This window comes from Oryctolagus cuniculus, chromosome 14, assembly GCF_964237555.1.
Source record: "Oryctolagus cuniculus chromosome 14, mOryCun1.1, whole genome shotgun sequence".
NCBI lineage: Eukaryota > Metazoa > Chordata > Mammalia > Lagomorpha > Leporidae > Oryctolagus > Oryctolagus cuniculus.
In genome coordinates this window covers 79,864,188-79,888,384 of record NC_091445.1, presented here as the reverse complement: position 1 = coordinate 79,888,384, position 24,197 = coordinate 79,864,188, and the positions used below count along the sequence as shown (strand labels likewise).

Sequence of the window (24,197 nt, the reverse complement as noted above, 5' to 3'; positions counted from 1 at the left end):
AAATTAGTTGAGTAAAATGTGACCATTGCTTTCACGTAACATGCATTCTATGGGAGAAGGAATTATGAATGATTAAGAAATAAAAAAGCACCATGAATTAGACCTCTTCAAGTACAGGTATTTGAAGTAGGCAGCAAACACCTGGGGAAAACTCTGTGCTAAGCTGTGAGGAATGTAGTGTTCTCCATGTGGTTAGGGGAAGGTTGACCTGTACCAGGAGACCAGCCAGAGTGAGATACAGAGACATTAATGCCTGTCTAGATAGGGACTGGGAACAGTAACAGGCGAGTACGGTTGAATGTGTGTGGGAGCACCTGTACATGAGGCTCCCCACGTAGGGTAAAGCCGTAGCTTCCCAGGCCTGAGTAGCAGTGTACTTCCTCTTATGGGCAGTGGAGAGTCATCAGTCATTTTTAATCAGGGGAGTATACCTGCATTCTTGAGTAACAGCAATGTGAACCAGTGTAGGCCTCCTCCATGATAAAGATTCTGTGGCTCTGAACTTGAGTTCAAATGTGAGGAGATGAGGTAATAGACCCATAACTCTTTTCGGAGACAGAGTTGAGAAGGCTTGGGTGTTAATTGTACTGGGAAGTGAGGAAGAAATGCAACTGTGTACACACAGATGTTCATCACAGCATTGTGAATATGCGTAAAAGGTGAAAATAACACAAATGCTAGATAAGATGGTATTCTATTTATGTATGTAAAAATGTAATGAAATTTTTTAAATTATTTGCTTTTGAGGCTATTATAATAATATAGAAAATGCTTCTATATTGAAGAGTTCTTGAAATGCTTTATGGACAATAGGCACACATGCATGTTAATTATGAATATTAGATTTCACTTAGGACGTTTCTAGATGGTGACTAATAAACAACAAAAGCAGATTTTACATAGAATCTGTGGACAAACATCTACGTATTTCTTAGGTCTCACTTGTCAGTTTGCTTCTCCTTGCCTAGAAAAGGCGCTGAGGAGACACTGCCTAATGATGTTTCAATAATGGGGTTGCCACAGTCGAGTGCCGACTGCATTTTCAGAGAATAGTAAGACAGACCTCTTGGGTGGGGCAGCACTCTGTTGTCTATTACCCATCACAAGACCATAACGCAGCCTCCCATTGATTAGCAGAGCTACTGAGTAAGTAGAGGACCTAGATGTCCCCAAAGTCCATTCCCACCCGTGTCCTTTCCTCACGGTCCCAAGTTCCAAGGGAGAAAAACTTCCCCAGCCTGCCAGAGTAAAGGAATCTCCAAGGGATGCTTGAGAAAGGCCCAGAGAGACGATTCTCAGACAAGCCAGAGCAGAATCCCTGGCATCAGGCTCGGGGTCTACACGGGCTCCCAATGGAACGACTTGAGAGAATGATGGAACGTTGAAGGAAATAGGAGAGCATGCAGTCGTGACCTGTGTTGTCACTGAGTTGCTGGTAATTTGTTAGAATGCTCCTGCCTTGCTGGGAAGTGTATATAGTGACATCCACACCCCCTTCTAACAAACATTGCCGTCAGGGGAAAACAAGATAGCGTGTGAGAAGTGCTCACTGATTAATGCAAGAAAACACAAGATGACATTATTATCCGCCACCCTCGTCACCACGGCCGTCATCTTCGGCGTGGTCATCTCTGTTATCACTCAAAATGTTTACGAGATTTTAATTTGACCCACTTGCTCCTCTCTGAGAAGCAAATGCAGTATCAAGTCCAGGTTTCCATCTGTGGGATGGGATTGAGTTAGAGAAATAGTAACTGTATTCTTTGAGTCTTCACAGACACAGCACCAAGTCTCCTTAAAAAAAAAAAAAAATTAGAAATAAAGAACAACAACTGCACTCCTAGGTCTCTCCCTTTATCTACAAAACGTTTCCCACCGTTTATGCCTTAAAATGTACTCTAGAGGGCCTGGTGTTGTGGCATAGTGGGTGAAGCCACTGCCCGCAGCACCGGCACCACAAGTAGGCACCCGTTCGAGTTCCGGCAGCCCCACGTCAGATCCAGCTCCTCGCTAATGTCCTTGGAGGTGCAGTGGAGGCCCCTGCGCCCATGTGGGAGGCCCAGGGGAAGCTCCTGGCTCCTGGCTTGAATCTGGCCCACCGCTGGCCACTGGGGCCATCTGGGGTGTGAAGCAGTGGATGGAGGACTTCTCTCTGTCTTTCCCTCTCTGTCTGAAACTCTACCTTTCAAATAAATAAGATAAATCTTAAAAAAAAAAAAAAAAGGTGGGGGAACTCTTAGGCATACTCAGAAATTCAGACTATTGTAGAACAAAACATTGAAAATTTCTTTTGGACCAATTTCTCAAATTTTACTGGTTAAATGTTGGAATGACTTTTTAAAAAAGATTTATTTATTTATTTGAGAGGTAGAGTTACAGACAGACAGATGTGGTGTTCCATCTGCTGGTTCACTCCCAAAATGGCCACAATGGCCAGAACTGAGGTGATCCAAAGCCAGGAGCCAGGAGCTTCTTCCAGGTCTCCCACGTGGGTGCAGGGGTCCAAGGACTTGGGCCATCTTCTACTGCTTTCCCAGGCCACAGCAGAGAGCTGGATCAGAAGAAGAGTAGTCAGGACATGAACTGGTGCCCATATTGGATGTGCAGCCTCAGGCGGAGGCTTGGCCTACTATGCCAGAGTGGCGACCCCAGGATGAATTATTTAACTCTGTGAATAAATGAGGAAATTCACTCACAGTGTCCTTTCCTTTATTATCTCAAAAAAGAAATGCTTTACAAATCAGTTTGGACATATTATTAGCACTAATATTAATAATGGTAAACATTGGCTGGCGCCGCAGCTCACTAGGCTAATCCTCTGCCTTGCGGCACCGGCACACCGGGTTCTAATCCCAGTCGGGGCGCCGGATTCTGTCCAGGTTGCCCCTCTCCAGGCCAGCTCTCTGCTGTGGCCAGGGAGTGCAGTGGAGGATGGCCCAAGTGCTTGGGCCCTGTACCCCATGGAGACCAGGAGAAGTACCTGGCTCCTGCCATCGGATCAGCGTGGTGTGCCGGCCGCGGTGGCCATTGGAGGTGAACCAACGGCAAAGGAAGACCTTTCTCTCTGTCTCTCTCTCTCTCACTGTCCACTCTGCCTGTCAAAAAAAAAAAAAAAAAAAAAAAAAAAAGTAAACATCAACTGACATTTGATATGTACTGAACACTATAGATGGTTAATCTTTTTAACCTTATAATTAATCCAAAGAGGTGGGCACAGTTGCTATTTCTTGCTTTATAGATGAGAAAATGGGCTCGACAAGTTAAATGATTTTTTTAAGATTTGTTGATTTATTTGAAAGTCTTAGAGAGAGGGAGAGATGGAGATCTTCCATCTGCTGCTGCACTCCCTAGATAGCTGCAACGGCCAGGGCTCGGCCAGGCCAAAGCCAGGAGCCAGGAACTTCATCCGGGTTTCCCATGTGGGTGGCAGGGACCCAAACACTTGGGCCATTTTCTGCTGTTTTTCTCAGGCCATTACCAGGGAGCTGGATCAGAACTGGAGCAGCTGGGCACCAACCAGCACCCATATAGGATGCTAGCATCGTAGGCAGATGCTGTGCCTGCTATACCACAATGCTGGCCCCAAGTTAAATGGTTTAAATTATTTAAATTAAATATATATATATGTATATATAACTAGCACATGACAAAGTACATATTAAGCCTGACTTAGAGACAAAGTAGTAAATATTTCTGCCTTCAAATTTAAAAAATCTATTTATTTATTTGAAATGCAGAGAGACAGAAGCAGAAAGAGAGAAATTCGAGCAGATGGAGATGGATCTCCCAACTGCTGGTGTACACCTCTAATGCCGGTACAGTCAGGGTTGGGCCAGGCCAGAGCCAGCAGCCTGGAACTCATCTGTGTTTCCCACATGGGTGGCAGAGACTCAAGTCCTTGAGCATCATGGCTGCCTGTCAGGAATTGCATCAGCAGGAAACTGGACTATGATGTGGAGCTGGGGCTTGAACCCCATCATTCTGCATCCCAAACAGCATCTTAACTGCCGTGCTGAACACCTGTCCCCAAATGCACAGACATACATACTCAATCATGTGCAAGCAGCTGTATCTACAGCTCCCCAAAGTTGCCCCCCCGATTTCCCTCACCCTATCCCTTCCTTTCTCTTCTCCCCCCTCTCCCAATCCCCTTCCCTTTCTTCTCCTTTCTTTCATTTCCTTCTTAATGTGTCTTTTCCTTTTCCTTTGAGAGTAAGAACAAATCTGTGCCATCAATTACTGAGTATGAGTGGAGAGTCGGGCAGGAGGTGGGGATAAGAGCTATGCGAGTACAGAAATGCCTTGGAAGCCTCAGTCAGTTATAGAAGTTGGGCAAGGTTTCCTGCCTGGGACGCAGAATTCTTCCAGCACTCAGAGTTCCCACAGTTCTCTTCCTGTCCCCTCAGAGGGGCCCATTGTCACCAGAGGGCCAGAGCATCGGCAGAAAAGGCGCTAGGTCTGTGTGGGAAGTGCGGCAGAGGGAAGGCATTGCAAGGTTTAGGTACAGCTGTGACACTCACCTGGCTTCTAGGACGATTGGCTGTGATGTCTCTTGGAGCACTGGCTCTGCCCTGTGGGGATCCTCCTCTTCTGTTTGCGTGAAGGCTTGCCGTTGCCTCTTCGTGGCCATCATCGCCTTCCTGGGTACCATTTCTCGGCATGAAGTGCTCTCGCTCGCTATCTCCCAGACAGAGCATTCTGCTGCCTAAATACCCAGTGCTTTTCCATGTTTCATCTCCCTTCACGTTTCTGTAGTTTGTTGCCAGCACTGATTGCCTTGGGCTGGTGCTTCTGATTTGCTGTATTCTACACACCTGGCAAACAGATGGGTGTTGATGAGATTTTCTTATGGACATGTGTCAGATGTTCGCCTACTGCACACTGCATTGTCCACATGGAGAACTTGTCTCTGTGTTTCCCTGCGTTTGCTTTTCCATTCATTCAGTCTCTTGTCTGTGAAGGGCTGTCCTTGGGATCTGAGGACCCGGTGAGCCAGAGAACACCTCTGAGCTTCAGAACCATGACCTTGGATGGGTGTTGGACTGAGCACAGTAAAAGGTGTGCTGTTAAGTGACAGATAACTCTAAGTAGGTGAAAAACAGGGCTTATAAAGGAATGAATAAATACAGTCAAAAAGGGAAGAGGAATTAATGGGAGAGCCCTTCTTCCTGGAGACCAAAGAAGCGGCCAGAAAGGATTTGGGGAATCGAGTCAGGGACTTAGGAATAACTTCGAGCCAGATAAAGGAGAAGGCTGGGGGCAGGACAAAAAGAGTGATGTTTTCCAAATAGCCACGTAGGGAAGTAGAAAAGGACTGGCCGTGGACCTAAGACAGACTTGAGGAACAGTGAGAGTCTCTAAGACAACTCTGAAGTCATGAATGGTAGACTATACTATTTGACTGCAATTATTTTTACAGAAATAGACCTATGTTCTCTTTTCCCACAGGCCTTGACTTTGAAAAAGTTCTAAGACTTGGTAGGTTTTGTTTGTTTTGGTGTCCACGTCAGAACTTGGGCGGAAGAGGAAGCACAGGGGTCAGAGGTCAGGAGATTGGGGCTTTGTGGCTGGCTGACCTGCTTTCGGCTGTGTCTGGGACCTTGGATAAGTTACTCCAATGGCCTGAAAACTCTGCTAGGTAGACTACAATAACGCCTCTCTAATTTTGAAGGAGGACGTGAGCTAATCCAGGTGAAAACAGGGACAAAACGGGCACAGCGTATGGAACGTGATAAACACTGGGTCTTATTGAATGATATGTGTAGAGTACTTTGTTGAGAACACACTAGAAACTGTCACTAGCCATCATTCTGTTATTCTGCTACTGCTGAGCTTCAAAATTCTCATCTTGGGAAACTCCCTTCTGAGACCTGCTGCCATGACTCAAAACATTGTGGAAATGGCTTTCGCGATGCTTTATAGTTCATACAAGGAAAAGTTGTCCCCCCACTTCTGACCAAAACATTATGTCCAATAGACCCTCCAGCTGCATTCTCCAGACAGGATGCCAAGTTAGCACAGGTGAGGATAACTCCAGAATTGAAGCTACTCTCAAAGAAAAATCTAAGTAAAGAACTTTTAAAAAATGTGTCTTTAGGCCGGTGACGCGGCTCACTAGGCTAATCCTCCACCTTGCAGCGCCGGCACACCGGGTTCTAGTCCCTGTCAGGGCGCCGGATTCTGTCCTGGTTGCCCCTCTTCCAGGCCAGCTCTCTGCTGTGGCCCGGGAGTGCAGTGGAAGATGGCCCAAGTGCTTGGGCCCTGTACCCCATGGGAGACCAGGATAAGTACCTGGCTCCTGCCATCGGATCAGCGTAGTGCGCCGGCGGCTGTGGCCATTTTGGGGTGAACCAGCGGCAAAGGAAGACCTTTCTCTCTGTCTCTCTCTCTCACTGTCCACTCTGCCTGTCAAAAAAAAAAAAAAAAAAAAAAAGTGTCACCTACTCAAAAGGCAGAGCAAGGTGATGATGGGTGGGGACCTCTGTCTTCCAGTTCATTCCCTAAATGTCATAAAATGGTCAGGGCTGGGCTGAAGCCAAGAGTCCAGTACTCCATCCAGTCTCCCACGTGGGAAGGGGCCCAAGCACTTAAGCCATAATCTGCTGTCTCCCAGGATGCAATAGCAGGGAGCTGAATCAGACATGGAATAGCCAGAACTTGAACTGGCACTAAATATGGGATGTGGTATCCCAAGTAGTAGCTCAACCTGCCAAGCCACATTACCCGCCCTCAGGAAGAAGATACTTTTAAAAAAAAAAAAAAAAAAAAAAAAAACTTATTTGACAGGTAGAGTTATAAACAGTGAGAGAGACAGAGAGAAAGGTCTTCCTTCCATTGGTTCATTCCACAAATGGCCGCCACGGCTGGCACTGCACTGATCCAAAGCCAGGAACCAGGTGCCTCTTCCCAGTCTCCCATGCAGGTGCAGGGGCCCAAGCACCTAGGCCATCCTCCACTATTTTCCTGGGCCACAACAGAGAGCTGGACTGGAAGAGGAGCAACCGGGACTAGAACCCGGCACCCATAATGGATGCCGGCGCTGCAGGTGGAAGATTAACCAAGTGAGCCATGGCGCAGGCCAGAAGATACTTTTGAAGTGTTTGAAGTGAGGGTTCAGAGCCGGTGCCATGGCATAGCAGGTAAAACTGCCACTTGCAGTGCCAGCATCCCATATGGGTGCTGGTTTGAGTCCTGGCTGCTCCACTTCTGATCCAGCTCTCTGCTGTGGCCTGGAAAAGCAGTAGAAGTTGGCCCAACTCCTTGGGCCCCTATACCTATGTGGGGAACCTGGAAGAGGCTCCTGGCTCCTGGCTTTGGCCTGGCCTACCCTCCTGCTGTTGCAGCCATTTAGGAAGTGAACCAGTGGATGGAAAATCAATTTCTCTCTGTCTGCCCCTCTCTGTAACTCTGACTTTCAAATAAATAAATATTTTTAAAGTGATCGATCAGTGCATTTGATGAAAAAATATTTTGAAATCTGTGCATAGTTTTTTCATCATTCACATTTTCAATGACCATTTTGACATACCCAAGTGTAACAGGGACACTGAAGGCAATCCCCAGATAGGCAGTCCTCAAGTGTCCACAGTGATGGCAACACCTGGAATAAGCCTATAGACAGGTTTTCCCAGGAGTCAGGAGGAAACAGCTTCATCTGAATTCTAGTATGTTTGTGAGGGGCAAAGGCAGACCCTGTGAGAGCTTGTGTGTACGCTTCAGCTCTACTTTATGCAACCTTTGTCTCTACAAAGCCTTGAGGCTTCCATTCTTCTCTGGGCTGGTTTCTAACCAAGATTGGTGTATCAGCAGCGATCCTTGGGTTGTGAGACAAAAACCAACTCTGGCAACTTACAGAAAACAGACTTGAGTGGAACATTATTGGAGGGATTCCCAATTCCCTGAGAATTAGTGGGGAGGCTGGAGGGTGAGGTTTGAAGGGATCAGACTCTAGAAAGCCACTAATCAAGGGGGAGGTCTCCTACAGGAAGCAATCTAGTGAGATCCCTGCAGTGGTTTTTAGTTTCTTTGCTATTCTGCTTAAGAGCCCAACTGCAGTGCAGTGGTCTAATTGGCTTAGTTTGGGTTTTGGGCCTTGGCATCTGGCTTCAGTCCCACCAGACTCTATGCACTATAATGTGGTTGTAAGAACCCCGAGTTACGGGATCAGATTTTGTGGATTCATATCCTAGCTCTGCCATTTACAGCTGTTTCTCCTCAAACAATTCACTTACCATTGTGCAGCCTCAAGTTCTTCATATCTGAAGTGAGCATAATAAGAATTATCTCAGAGGTTAGCATTGCAGCGTACCAGGTACAGAAAACCTCTGCTACCCTCCCATGTGGGCGCTGGTTCGAGTCCTGGCTGCTCCACTTCTGATCCAGCTCCCTGCTGATGTGCCTGGGAAAGCAGCAGAAGATAAGGCCCAAGTGCTTGAGCCCCTGTATGCATGTGGGAGACCCAGAAGAAGCTCCTGGCTCCTGGCTTCAACCTGGCCCAACCCTGGCTGTTGCAGCCATTTGGGGTGTGAGCCAGAAGATGGAAGATCTATCTCTGTCTCTCCTTCTCTCTCTGTAACTCTGCCTTTCAAATAAATAAATCTTAAAAAAAAAAAAAAGAATTATAGTATGCTGATGAAAATTATTTGATATGGTACTCTTGACAAATGGAGCAAACTGCATGGGACATAGTCAGCACTTAATTGTTCTTGACTATACTGTTAAAATTTTCCAGGAGTGAGCATTTAGCCTGGTGGTTAAGATGCAGCTGGGGATGTCAACATCCCATATCAAAGTGCCTATGTTCAAGTCCCAGTTCCACTCCTGGCTCCGTGTTCCTGCTGATGTGTACCCTGGATGACAGCAGGTGATGCTGAAGCACTTGGGTGCCTACTACCCAAACGGGAAGCCCAGATTGAATTTCTAGCTCCCAGCTGCACATGGCCCAGCCCTAGCTGTGGTGACATTTCAGGAGCAAACCAGCAGATGGAAGATCTCCGTCTCCCTGTCTTTCAGATGCACTAAATAAATAAATAAAATTTTTAAATTTTTCAAGTAATTTCCTGAAAGAGATTAGGGTGCTCTTAGAAAGAAGAAATAGGGGCTGGCACTGTGATATAGCAGGTTATGCCTCTGCCTGCAGTGCTGGCATCAGATATGGGCACCGGTTCAAGTCCTGGCTGCCCCACTTCCAATCCAGATCCCTGCTAATGTGCCTGGGAAAGCAGTGGAAAATGGCCCAAGTGATTGGACCCCTGCACCCATGTGGGCGACCCAGAAGAAGCTCCAGGCTCTTGTCTTCAATCTGGCCCAACCCTGGCCATTTAGGGAGTAAGCCAGCAGATGGAAGACCTCTCTCTCTGTCCCTCTCTCTGTATGCAACTCTGCCTCTCAAATAAATAAATACATCTTTAAAAAAAAAAGAGGAAGAGGAAATAAGTGCATTTGGGCCAAAAAATGTTTATTATGATGAGATGAGAGGATTGGCATCTGGGTATTATTTATTTTGCTAATTTTTATTAATTTTGCTAATTTAATAATTGCTTTTTTGTGATGTTCAGTTTCTTAGGGATGTGGGATGACACCTGATCTATGAAGACACCAACATTATTTGAAAACCTGATCATTTGATCTGAACACATTTATTGATGCATCCTTTATGCTTGACTCTTAAACTGTGGCTTCAGGTTAACTTAGAAGTGTAGGAACCAAAGCAAGAAGTAATTTGCATTCCTGTGATCTTTGTAGTTATCTAAATGGACTGTTGTCTAATCAATCACTCATCAATTAGACTTACTTTAAGGCATAAAGAAAGAGAATTATTTTCAATCCTCTCTACTTTCTGGAAATAACATGTATAAAGGCCCTTGTGTGTGAGTAAGTTGGACCTTTAAAATTCATTTGAAGGTCCGTTGTGTGAACTTTAGAAGTAAATACCCATATACCAGCATTCATCAAAGCTCCCTCAGCCCAACCTTCATTGAAATCCAGGTAAATATATTTCCTAAGGAGAAAAAATTGAAAGAGTTTGAGGTTGCCTAGAAAATTATTTAGGATCATCAGTGGAGTGAGATAGGTTTCAATTTCCCAAGACTAATGGGAATCATATAGGATACTGCACAACTCTCCCACTTGTAAAGTCACAGTTAATGTGAGAAAAAAAATCCAACCCCAGGCTCTGGGGAGCTAACCAGTCGGGTAGAATCTTGCTGTCCCAACAGTTGCCAGCTAAAGAGTCTCTGTGGAGCCAACCTCTCCCTGGAAGCTTCCACCTGACCGCCATGTCCCATTCACCCCATATTCTGACCAAGCTTTGGAACAGGTCCTGTAACAGGTGCTGACATCTGTCTCTGAATCTGTCATCTCAGCATTCCCCCTGTCGAGACTGTCTGTACCCGAAGCTTAGTGGTTCACCTCATCTGGAATCCATCATGGCTTCCTTACCACAGTTTCAGTCAACACCATTCAGTTTATCTATAGACCACACTAATTGTGGCCTGTCCACTGACCCCCGCCCCCACACACTAGGTCACCCAACACCAGGAAGGCATAATAACTCAAAACTGAAAATATAACCAACCTCCAGGTTCATATATCAAAAAGATATTCTTTGCAGAAGAGCTGAAAGGGATTGTAAGCAGCTGGGTTTTGGATTCATTAAATTAAAATTGAGAATCTTGGCTCTGCCTCTTGTTAGCCATCTGACTTTGAGAAACCTCTGATCCTTAATTTATCACCTATAACATGGGGGGGGGCGGTTAACAGCAAACTTATTTCAGAGTATTAAGTAAGAATTAAATCAGGTGAATAAACATCAAACCTTATATCTAGTGCGTAATGAAAAGTAAAAAGGAAACCCTGATTCTCAGATAAATGTGACTTTGTTGACTATATTTTGACGCATTCATCAGTATTTTCAAAGTTGCCGTGGTTTAGATATTAGTTTGGATAGTAATTATCCCCTCAAGGCCCACGTGTTTTAACCCATGTCCCAGGGTGGAGCTACTGGGAAGCTGTGGAACCTGTAGGAGATGGGACCTTGCAAGTAGCCAGTAGGTCTTTCAGGGTGTGCCCTTGGAAGGCAGTTCTCGTGAGAACGTGACTATTAGAACCTGGACTTGGATCTTGGCTCTCCATCTCCCTGCTTCCTGGCTCATCATGTACTCCTTCCCCTCTACTGCATTCTACCATCTGCCACCAATGCCTGCATCATGCCGTTTGGATATTCAGCATCTACAACTGTGAGCTCAACAAACCTCCCTCTACTTTGCAAGTAACTTGTCTCAGGTATTTCATTGCAATAACAAAAAGCTGACTAACACAAAAGATAGATGAATCATCTTTAGAACTGGAGCCCCAACATAAGCAAGAGGGAAGAAAACAACTGTATTTCTCTTAAATGTGTTTTCCTCTCCTAACGACTCCTTTATTGTCTGGGTTCATAAGAAACTAGCTATGTCCACAAAAATGTCTGCCTCTTTCTATGGCCACTTCTTTTCTCCATGTTTAAATTCCTAATTGTGCACACAATCTTAGTCACTGTATTTTCATGTGCAAGCAATTAAGACTCATTTAACAGCCCTCCCTCTGTAAGGTTTTGTTCTCCATCTGCCACAAATCAGATTCCTTAGGAACATGTTTGATTTTGAAACAATGGGAAAATACTATTCATTTTGTTCAAATTTCATTTATGTACCATTTTTTAAAATGATGTAAATGGACAGCCACAAAAAACTCAGCAGCTGGTCAAAACAAGACATCAAAGAAACCATTGAAATGCACAATTTAAAAAAAAAAAAAAACTAATATGTTGAGACAAAGCAAAATAAAAACCATAGTCTGATCAACATTCCTCAGACACATTTCGTTCATAATAATTATTTACTGTACAACAGATTTAAAATGCTGCACAATTGGGAATGCACCCTGGTTCTCACCCTGAGTCTTAGCTGGCATAAGTTTCCAGCAATGTACACAAGGAAAAAGTGGAAGGAGAAAAACAGAAAAGGATTAAATTTGTAAGTTTCCTTTAGAATGCAGTGTATGTAAGAGGCTTGAACACTAGTAACCGCAGAAGTGTCCAACAGACTTCTTCTTTTTTTTTTTTTTCTTTTTTTTTTTTTTTGACAGGCAGAGTGGACAGTGAGAGAGACAGAGAGAAAGGCCTTGCTTTGCCGTTGGTTCACCCTCCAATGGCCGCCGTGGCCAGCGCGCTGCGGCCGGCGCACCGCGCTGATCCGATGGCAGGAGCCAGGAGCCAGGTGCTTTTCCTGGTCTCCCATGGGGTGCAGGGCCCAAGCACTTGGGCCATCCTCCACTGCACTCCCGGGCCACAGCAGAGAGCTGGCCTGGAAGAGGGGCAACCGGGACAGAATCCGGCGCCCCGACTGGGACTAGAACCTGGTGTGCTGGTGCCGCTAGGCGGAGGATTAGCCTGTTGAGCCACGGCGCCAGTCCTAACAGACTTCTGTGATTCATTTTTCACCTAAACATTGGTAAGAGTTCTGTCTTACTACAGCAGAAATCCATTTATACCGATTTGTTCAATGGACTGCTTTTCTTTGGAACATGAAAAAGAAAATAATAAGTGGTCCAATTCAGGGGAGCAAAGAATTATTAAATTCTGAGCACATGTGTCTCTGAGCAGGTAACTCTATAATTAAGCAAAAATTAAAAAGTACAGGGGCCTGTGCTGTGGTGTAGCAGGTAAAGCCGCTGACTACAGTGCTGGCATCCCATATGGGCACCGGTTCCAGTCCTGGCTACTCCACTTCTGATCCAGCTCTCTGCTATGGCCTGGGAAAGCAATGGAAGATGACCCAAGGCCTTGGGCCTCTGTACCCATGTGGGAGACCCAGAAGAAGCCCCTGGCTCCTGGTTTTGGATCAGTGTAGTTCTGGCCATTGTGGCCATCTGGGGAGTGAACCAGCAGATGGAAGACCCCTCTCCCTCTCTGTCTCTCTCTCTCTTTCTCTGCCTCTCTGTAACTGCCTTTCAAATCAAATAAATAAATCTTAATTTAAAAAAGAAAAAGGATTAACTTTTCTTGAAGGTTAAATATCACACTTTGGAGACATAGCTTGTGGAAACCATAGCATTTTCTCTGCTTATATTTCCTACTGTTTGGGAACTTGAAACAAATCACCAACTCATTTAATGTAATACATTTCCATTTATAGATCAGTTGGATATTTTGTCCACCAGCTTCAGAAGGCTTCAATAAACAGAATTGTTTTGACATCATTGGATGAACGTTCTATAAAAGTTCAAAGTATTGTTGCTGTTTTTGTGGCATTCACACCTGTTCATATAAAGTGCCTTTGTTCAGAAGCGTAGACCAATCTGCTTTCAAATCAGACCTTCAAAGAAGGGTGGATTTATAAGGGCAACAGACCTGCTTAGGTGCTTTCATACAAAGGAAAAGTAAAGCCCAGAGAGCCACTCACAGCCACCATCTTCCTATCTTGGATGTGAACTTCACATGCCATCTCTGAAAAGAGCAGCAATGTCAGTGCCTCTTTGCTGGTGCTCCAAAACCAGATCCAGAAGGGCTCAGAAAGTGAACGTGGAAGGAAAATGGGAAGGAAGTGGTCTGTATTTTCACTGACACTGAATATTTATTAAAAGGCAGCAATTTTTTTAAGGCAGCTGTTTTTTAAGAGCAATGAATCCCAGAAATCACAGTCAAGAGATATCTGGTGTTCAATGAGTGAGTTCCATTGTAGGGTGTAAGTAAAAGCCAAATGAAGACCGCTGAACACTTAGAGTAGTGGTTCACAAACTGGTCTCTTCATTAGAATCATCTAGGGAGGGACCTCTTAAAACTTCCAGAGAGTGAAGGAAAGAAAATACTAGATGTTCAGAAGGCAGTTAGAGGGCAATAGCAATGTCCAAACAGAAAGTGTGATAAGGATTCTACACTGGTAAAACGGGTAGATAGTGGGGATATAAAGAAAGAGAGCATTGCAAAAAAAAAAAAAAAATAGATAAATATGTAGGATTAAGTTATTGTTGTATGATTTTACTTGGTGACTATAAAATGCTTCTGACAATGTAATCCTTGGTAGTATATGAATATGTAGGATAAAAACCAGTTAAGACCTGGATTCCTATGTAGAATTTAAAGCTTAATCAACTCAGTGCATTGATTACCTACATTTTCCTTAGGAGAAAATGTCCCATGGATGAAGAATTTTAGAAAACCAAAGCTCGCGATTTTATTTTAACCACTTGAAATGAAAATCTTTGAACAGCATGGCGGTCATTCTTTCTCTCTTGAAGAGTGCATTGAATGTAATTAGATGACTTTAATGGCCCTGGTCATCATTATAACCTCTGTGTTTATACTTCCCTGTGACTCCCAGGTGTGCCTTTGCACCTACAGGAAAGCACACTAGACCTGGCTGCCCACTGTCACCTGCTGTTCCCATAGTGTCTGTTTTAGTCTGTTCTGTGAGGCTGTAACTAAATATCCCAGACTGCATACTTTATAAAGAATATAAAATTATTTTCCCACAGTTTTAGAGCCTAGGAAGGCCAAGATCAAGGGGCCGTCACCTGGTGAGAGCTTTCTTACTGAGCCCTCACGTGGCAGAAAGCAGAGGGCAAGAGACAAGAGCTCCCTGCCTAGTGCCCTAGTATGGAGTTACCTAATCCCATTCCCACCTCCTCATGCTGTCACATTGGCAACAGCTAAATTTGGAGGGAACACCTTCAACCCCCACCACTGTCCAGTGGTCAGCTCTTGATGTTACTAGGTCTCATCCTGTATTCTGCTGCCACTTTCTTCTTGGCAAACCAGATTACCAAGCTATTACACTGAGAATAAAATAAAAGTGTGGTTTGGGGACAATCTAAGTCTGTAATGGAGTTTTAGGATATTGAATGCACAAGAGAATTAGTTTTAAAATACATTTGCTTGACTTTTCTGGGTTCTCTTCACCTACTTACTGGTTTGACTTAGTATGGGTTTCTGTATAATTAAGCTCTGTTAAGCTGTTACTATACTTCTAGAGCTAATAAAATTCATATTGATTTCTCACCAATCAACAAAAGCATGTTTAATGTGTTCCCCGAGTTTCAGGGAAATAAAAATGAATCAGATGTAGTCCCGCTTACAGGCACTTGACATGATAAAATTATACATATGGCAAGGATTGTTCTACAGAAAGTAAGTGTGGTAAGCAGTCCAAAGAGGCAGATATCAAATTCCGATAATAAGCAGTGAAGGCTTCCAGCAAACATGATGTTTCTGTTGGGCCTGAACATTGTTCAGATACTTTGGAGTAAGTTAAATGTACCACATGGCCAGACTTTCCGTAACGGGAGTGTTGCTGGATGACCACCACCCTGCCTCAGAGCTTTATGACTGCTTCCCTGCTTCCCGTACTCCGGTAAAGCAACCCTTTTCATCCAGAACCATCTGCTACTACAAAAGAGAGGAGACCGCTCGTGATTTATTGACATTCCATCATTTTGCATCTGGCATTGGGCTTCTGAAAGTCAGGGCAAGAGCAGTGACGTCAGGGGTTAGAGGTCACTAGCTCCTGGATAATTTTTGGTCATATAACCTGGTTTCTTTCTTCTATGAAAGAAGAATATTGATCAAATAGTATCTATGACTCTAGCTCTATCATGTTTTATTTTTAAAATGTTTGCTTCTCATTAATTGCCTTTACTTTCTTTAGTAATGCTTGCATATACAATTTCAAAATATTTTTGCACCAAATTTAACTTCTCTCTTAATTCCATTTTTTCATGAATATTCTGACATACCCTCATATTTCCCTAAGAAGTGAATGAATGATTTGCTACATCAGTGTGTGAAATCCACCTTTCCTAGTGTGGATCTTTAGAGGATATCCTTGACACTATTTACTATTTTGAGTCTTCAACAAAGAGTTAATAGAGAATTCTGGCTGCCCTAACTAGTCATTCTCTCCAGTTGGCGGAAGTCTTCATGTGGACTTGATGGTTGCCCATAGCAACAAAATATTAGGGACAGAAACACGTTCAGGGACTCCATTGTATAAGTGACTCAGAACTGAAAGACCATTTCCAGTTTGGAGCCCATACTTACTTGGAGGTGGTATTTCTCTATGCCTGTCTGCACCACTCCTCTCACTTGGGGTTGTCTATGATTTTGCTCGATAAAATACAGAATCCAGCCTTGAAACCTGCAGAGAAGAGTGTAATAGTTGGAAGGTAACCTTCACTCAGTGTGCTGCACATGTGAAAGATCTTTAAGACTAGCACATACAAACGAGATGAGATGACTGATCGTGGGCTTTGAAGAGCACATTATGAGAACGCAATAAAAATTCAGTGTAAGAGCTACAACTCAGAGGCAGTTCTCTCTTTTGACTCAGGAGAACCCGGTGGAGAAGCCACTCACAAAATCAATACCTTTTTCCTTCTCTCTGTTGGAGCCGGATAACTCAAACTATGCTCTGAATTAAAATGTGAATTTCTTAAAAATGTGTACCTCTGTTCCTAAATGTCTTAGTTCTTGAGATCATCTCCTTCTTGTTCCATCAGTCCGGTACCATAATACCCATTACAACAGCTTGTTAAGGGAGTTATTAGCTTAGCGTGGGGGAGTCATGGCTTTTGCTTCTATTTGGTATTGCCTGGAGCAAAATTTGGAGGGAAAAGTATTAGCCAACGCTTGTTACTTGGAGTCCTCTCTCTGGCTGTTTTACTAGGTTCCCTGTTGATTATGTGTCTAGTACACATTCTTCTCACTTGCACATGAGTAGTGTCATATGACAATAACAATTATATAATATGACTTTTTATCCTTTGTGAAGTAAATACTTACTGAATGTCATTATGATCATCCACTGGTCCTCTCTGCTTGGGCAGTGTGATTTGATATGAATATTCTTTTTGAGTGATTGAACATAGCTCTAAACTCAAGTGGTTTACAATAGAAACTCTTATCTGAGTAACCATAGCAGCTGTTTGGAAACATGGCTTCAGATCACTTGTTTGCAAATGTCTTTTTCCGTATGATCCTAGATAGAACTGAACCCATATACGTTACTTGACCTGAGAAACACATGTGACCCTGACAGATGATTTGGCTGACCTTGAAAACTACAGCTGTTAGTCACTTTGAAAGCCACACAATACAAGTGATTTACTAGGCTTGGATTTAAAACATTTTATTCTGACTGATGGCAATTTTGACCCTTCAGGGAAGAGAAAAAAAATTGCAAGACAATGTATCACCGTGGGTGTTAATCTTGTCTTCAATTTTAACACATTTCTTTACAAAAAGAGAACAGAAAACTTTGCATATATCTGGCTGTATTTTTTTCTTTTTAAAAATATTTATTTATTTGAAAGATAATAAGAGAGGGAGAAAGATATCAATCTACTATCCACTGGTTCACTCTCCAAATGGCTAGAACTGGGCCAGGCCAAAACCAGGAGCATGGAATTCCATAGAGTTCTCCCACACGGGTGGCAGAAGCCCAAACACTTCGGCTGTCTTCCACTGATTTCCCAGGTGTGTTAGCAGGGACCTGGATCAGAAGTGAAGCAGCCAGTCTTGAACCGGTGCTCACATGGGATGCCTGCCTCACAGGCAGTGGCTTAACCTGCTTTGCCATAATGCTGGCCACTATAAAATTATTGCAACACATAGACAGGTACACAACCATTTTGCCATGAAAATATATTTCTTCCTGTAAATCAAAGAATGTGAGAGTCACATTTGTGAATGTTCTGTCTCCACTGTCCTTAGCTTTGCCTTTGACAGGACAACCTAATTCATCTATTTGAAAAATTAATCTGAATGTGTCATTTTCCTGCTGAAAATCCTTCTTTGCTTCCACATTAGCTAGAAGAAAAATAAGAAACTATGACTTGGTGTAGTGCCCAAAGCCCCTGCCTGGCCAGGCACCTCCTCTCCAGTCCCTGCCTGCCTCTTTGAGCAGCAAGCCCCTTGCACCCACACACCCATTTTCTATAGCTCTTTACTTTCTTCTTCTCTCCCCTCTATCTAGAACTCACTTTACTCTCACATTTCCTGACTGGCTTCATCTCATTCTTTGGGAGAGGATATTCTTCTTTTTTTTTAAATATTTATTTTTCTGGGAGGCAGAGTTACAGAGAGAGAGAGAGAGAGAGAGAGAGAGAGAGATCTTCCATCCACTGGTATGGCCACAGTGCTTGGAGCTGGGCCAATCCAAAGCCAGAAGCCAAGAATTTCTTCTGGACCTCCCATGTCGGTGCAGGGGCCCAAGCATTTGGGCTGACTTCTGTTGCTTTCCCAGGCCATGGGAAAAGGATGGATATTGTTAAACTGCCAACCATGCCCCTTCCAAGGGCTGGGTCAGTCTCTTCTTCTGGTCAGCAAGCTCCCATAGCCCCCAGCCTACCTCTAGTCGAACACTAATGCTGTTCTAAAAATTTCAGTCTGTGCCTTGTTCTCAAGCCTGTCCCAACAGTGGTCAGTTCTATTGAGTCTCTCCTTTGAGGGTATGATACGGGGACGCCAGCTAGCCTAGCTGACAGGTATTCAGTTGGCCTCAAGTGGAGAAGTCAGCTGACTCACACAGCTCTCCTCAGAACCTCTGGGAATGCTTAGTAGGATGTAAGCAAAGTCAAGGGTGCTCGAAGTCAACGTGGAATTCGTTTCCCCTGTTACGTAAGAAGGAAAGTAGGATGAAAATGTTCCTCCCCTTTAATGGAAGGGAATATCCCCAAAGAAGTGAATGATGGGTGCTCATCTCCACGTAGTGAGCCCTGAGAGTAGGGATGAGGGAAATATGGGTAGCAATGCCCTTGCTGTCTTTGTTTCATTGGCCAAATGTGTTAAATAATTCACATGGCCCTGCAGGATGTATTTTTGTGAGAAGCACAAAATTCTTTTCAGTGGGTTCTGAGTGGCATTTCAAAGGAGCCTCAGCCTAGTCGGTCAAGGTCACCTTCTCAGCCCACTGCTGCTGGCCAGGGAGTGTAAACACTGGAGAAGCATGGCTGTGACCCACCCATGCCAGCTACACAGAGCTTTGCTGTAAAGAGTGGAATTGTGAATGGGTGTTGAGTGGGAGGTAGGGGAGCGTCCTCCATTGTTTCCTTCTGATTTGGGCTGTAGTGTCATGCTGTTCCCGCATACACACACGAACACACACATCCCTCATTTAAGAATAGATCCCTTGTATCTTTCTCATCCCTTAGCTGCTGTGCTGTGCTCTCCACTCTCCCACCACCCTGCCCCACGCGAAGAACTGTGACTGTTTTTTGAAATAATAGCTGGCCCTCTAGCAGCAGGACCCTGCTTCCCCCTGCAGGGGCTCAGTATCCACCCAACCTATGTGGAGCTCAGACACGGAGGATGTGTTTGGGAAGGCCGGAAGTTGACATGGCCCTTGCTGTCCTCATGTCCTGCCAGAACAGTCTCCACTTCCTTCTCCATGACCTTGACCCTGAATCCCGACACACTGTTGGGGCCCCTTCCCTCCCTCATCAGCTCATGCCACTCTCTTGTGAGAGACTCCCACTTTATTTGGCCTCTTTTGTAAAAGGTACCAGTGACTCTCTCCTGCCTTCTTTTGTTCTTTGGGCAAATTCTGTTGTGTTGTTTTATGTCTCGGGCTGAGAGCTGCCTCAGCACTCAACACCCGCCGCTGGACTGGGAGACTAATGAGAAAAGCAAAATGACTTCAAGTGAAAGGAAGTGGTTTGTGTTGTGGAGAGAAACTTGGAAAGAAATACCACCCAGAACACTGGGGGCTCTATTTTCGCCACTGCCTACAGCTGGCTTAACACATTTCAAAATAACCAGTCAATTTGGTTAATTCCATCAAATGGTTAGTCAATACAGTAAAGAGCAAGGGAAAATAAACAAATGGTTTGGGGATGACTGGTTAAGCTTTGTAGAGCCTTAACCTTATTCATTTTTAGGGGATAATTTCAACTATTAAGGAAATGTGTACATCTTTTTGCAAATGATTATTGGCTAGTTTAATATAAAACTATATTTAAAATATATTCATGTCAATACATAATTATTTTTGCCAAGTGTACTTTTTTTTTTTTTTTTTTTTTGACAGGCAGAGTGGACAGTGAGAGAGAGAGACAGAGAGAAAGGTCCTCCTTTTCCGTTGCTTCACCCTCCAATGGCTGCCACGGCCAGCGTGTTGCGGCCGGCGCACCGCGCTGATCCGATGGCAGGAGCCAGGTGCTTCTCCTGGTCTCCCATGGGGTGCAGGGCCCAAGCACTTGGGCCATCCTCCACTGCACTCCCTGGCCACAGCAGAGAGCTGGCCTGGAAGAGGGGCAACCAGGACAGAATCTGGCGCCCTGACCGGGACTAGAACCCGGTGTGCCGGCGCCGCAAGGCGGAGGATTAGCCTAGTGAGCCGCGGCGCCGGCTGCCAAGTATAGTTAAACAAGCAGAAACACGGTAACTGTGAAAGAAATTTGGATTATAATGTGGGAAAGGTAAGGTTAAAATCAGAAGCAGAAGCTTCTTTCTTTTTTATCGTTGCACTGTCTGGCCAGCTCTCCTCCTGCCTCTTTGGTCTGCTCCTTTCTTGGCCCTTCTGTTCCTCTCTTTTCTCACCTCAATAACACTAATTCTAACCTATGCCAAGAACTGTACTAAAACTTGGTACACATGCTCATGTTTCATTCTCATAAGAACCCTAGGAGATGGGGCCGGCACTGTGGTACACCGAGTTAATGCCCTAACTTGAAGCGCCAGCATCCCATATGGGCACTGGTTCGAGTCCTGGCTGCTCCACTTCCAATCCAGCTCTCTGCTGTGGCCTAGGAAAGCAGTAGAAAATGGCCCAAGTCCTCAGGCCTCTGCACCCACATGGGAGACCGGAAGAAACTCCTGGCTCCTGGCTTCAGATCTGTACAGCTCCGACCATTGCAGCGAATGGGGGAGTGAACCAGCAGATGGAAGACCTCTTCCTCTCCTCTCTCTGTGTAACTCCAACTTTCAAATAAATAAATAAATCTTAAAAAAAAGAACCCTAGGAGATAGGTAGAATTTTTATCCCCATTTTACAGAAGAAAGTGATATTAAGTCTCCAACAAGTTGATGAAAATCTCTCAATATATTATGCTGGAAAATTGTAGAGTCAAGACTCAAACCCTGACAATTTTACTTCAGATTTCACACCCTGAAGACTGCGTTTCTGCCTCCCTCAAATTTTATTCATTACTTTGGTTTCTTCCACGTTCGTTGCTTTTTTTCATGTTCTCCACTGTGCTCCAACCCCTCCTTTCCTTATAGCCTCTGCCTCTTCTTTCCCCACTGTTCTGTTAGTCCCTTGTTTCTCTGTGTCTCATTCCTTGTCATTCCATTTCCTTTTCTTACCCCCTTCAACCTACTCATTCCCGGCGCCCTAATCCTGTGTCATTCTCCCCTCGTGAGGCCTCCACATCCTTCACCAACAGCATCTCGCATGTCCAGAATCTGCCCCATCTGTCATTCTACACGTCCACTTTCCTAACATCCTCTCCCGAAGTTAGAAGCAGTGCCCACCCTTACATATAAGTCAGAGGAAGTCCATATTCAATGATGCTAGCCTACATGCTTCTGCTTCTAAACACAGGGAGAACCATCAGTGATCAAAAGAAGAATTTTATCAATTTGATTATTATTGAACTTCAAATGGTCTCTGGTGACTAGAAAAAGGGAAAAACTTTTTCTAAAGTCACTACCAGAAAGTAAGTGTTAGGGACAAAGACTAAATGCTGAGCTATGAGATCTCAGCCAAGCACAACTCCTATTCATAATTCAGCTGTAGAAAAGGTCGAGGGTATACTATGATACAGTACTTTGAGCAGAATCATATTTGACAAGGTGATCAGAGAACTTTCGTTTCCTTGAATTAAAGCTGTTTGATGAGTTTTCCTTGGAACACCCTCAGAGTTCCAGGCAGGGATTCCGGAATCACCATCTACTGGCAAACAGTCTGCATCTTTTCTTCACATAGTAATTCACAAAATTCATCTGCTCGGCATATGGTAACATCCTCACTGGGTCAGCTTGGTTACTAGAAATAGCAGTCAAATTAACCGTGATTCTTGCGTGGATTCAGGTTGGCTGAAATGTACAAGTTTTGAGAAATCATCACAGTTCTAGAAACCTGAACATCATCTTTTGCTGTTAGGAAATTATGTCTGTCTTGGGAGTCTTGCCCTTTCTTTGTGTACTGACTTTCTCACGCCCTCTGGAGACAGTTCCACTGTTCCTCGCTATTTCTCATTGTCCTGATGTGTATGTGGCTTTCTTTGGTTGCTGTAGCCTCAGTTTTACTGTAGTTCATCTAGAGATTATTATTTTGATTTGTTATTCTTCTGCACTAGCCATAGTTGGAATTTCTCACAATTGCAATTAGAACCCGCTCATTTACAAGTGCACTTAGACAACTTCCCAATACAGTCATACATTGTAGCTCTCTGGCTGCCAGTGAGCCGTGAATTGCCTGCCTGGGTTAGATGAACAGACCTGGTCCATTTAACAATTCAGACAGCATTCTTTAACAAATAATTTCTTGAGAACTCTTAGGATACAAGAGTGACCAAAATGAAGTATCATCTGTGTCCTTAGTCCCTATAATCTAGGAGCCAATAAAGAGGAGATATGTATTCATCAAATGATAGTACTGAATGTGTAATTCCAAACTACACTATGTTAATATGAAGAAAAATTCTATGAAAGTTGAAGCCTAGTCTACACATGTTCCTGGAGACTCATTGGAAGATAAATACGTTTGTGTGGTGGAATGGAGCTAATGAGAAGATTTCAAAGATATTTTGGCCAATGAAGAAGAATAATCAGTTGGGTACCAAAAGCTGTTTCCTCCACTGCTGCTCTCGGTTCACAGTGAATCTGCTACAGAGCTCGAAAGGCAAGTGCTGGCTTCTCTTCTGCCTGTTCTCCCGCCTCAAAACAGGTCTTCCTCCTCCCACACCTCCTCTTCCACTGCTGCCACCAACAGCACCGTAACATCCTCCTCCCAGCCCTAAGGCACTGAATTTGGACCTCCCACGTGGCAGGACTCTAAGACTAATCCTTCAAGTCCACTGGATTTCCAAAACCCTCATTCAAATTTGCAAGCCCTGGAGCCTCTTCTGTAGCTAATTTCTGCACTTGCATTTGAAATCCCTAGAGTCAGGATTTCAGTCCAAAGACTTCCAAGTAATTGCTTAGATGGCACAGTAAAGATATTTAGGTTAAAAAAAAAAAATGTGCTAATGACTTTGTTGTTCCATTGCAAGGCTCAGTGACAGGGGGCATCCTCTTAAACAACTTTGCCAGGCCACTGTGAATTGTAGTCCAACTTGGTCCTAAATCTGTTGACAAGAAAATTTTCGAGGCGAGTGAGGGAGAAAGACAAAGTTTACTCTTGTCTTTTAAGTACAGCCACAGAGAACCAGCCCTGGAAACCAACATGAAAATCTTCAGGACTTGATTTTTTGTAATCTAAAATTCTTCTAAATCTCCATCCCAGTATCACTCTTTACAACCCCTGTTTGTCCCCAGGCTGTAACTTGTGCTTGGAATTCCTACTCCAAGGTTCCCTTGTGGTATTTTTAATAGTGTTGTTTGATGCTGCAGCCAGCTTCTCTGTGGTTTGGGAGTTAAATGGATACAGTGATGTGGTGTGCTGTAATAGCTCTTGGAGGAATGTTAGGACAAATTAAATTCCAAATCAGATAGCACCTGAAAGAACCTGGTTCTGTAGTCAAAGAGCTTACTCTTGTCGAAAGGAGGGCTTAGCACATACCCCTAAATGATTAAGAAATATCGGACTATTGATCAAGCTGAGTTTGGAATTGGTTTTAGACTCAGACACAGAGTACTCACTTTGATTCACTGTCTTTGCCCACCTCGTTTTTCCTCGCCTGCTTTTCTACCTAGTTAAGCCTAAGCATATGTGTTAGTTTAAGAGGAGAATGGTACTATCAAGGGGGAAGGGAATAATTAGTGCCTTTGCTTAATACACCAAATCCTATGAGCTGTTCATTGCCAAGTTTAGGTAATTATCACCACTGCTACCAGATAGGCCTAGAATCTGCTATTTATATCTTGATTCCAGGCCTGAGTAGAATACAGATATTGCAGGATTCCACAGCCTAATATTGGTCAGCTCCTGCTTTGAACAATGGTTAAACCTCATTGGTTTATTTGAATCAAAGCGGTTTTAGAATATTGGAATGATTTCTTT

The 24,197-nt window shown here is 44.1% G+C and overlaps 1 protein-coding gene across 20 annotated transcripts in view; it reads left to right on the top strand.

Annotated features, from left to right (window-relative positions):
* Positions 1 to 24,197, top strand: part of PDE4D (phosphodiesterase 4D) — a 1,654,385-nt gene that overhangs the window by 1,453,892 nt on the left and 176,296 nt on the right. The gene's annotated exons all lie outside the window — the stretch shown is intronic.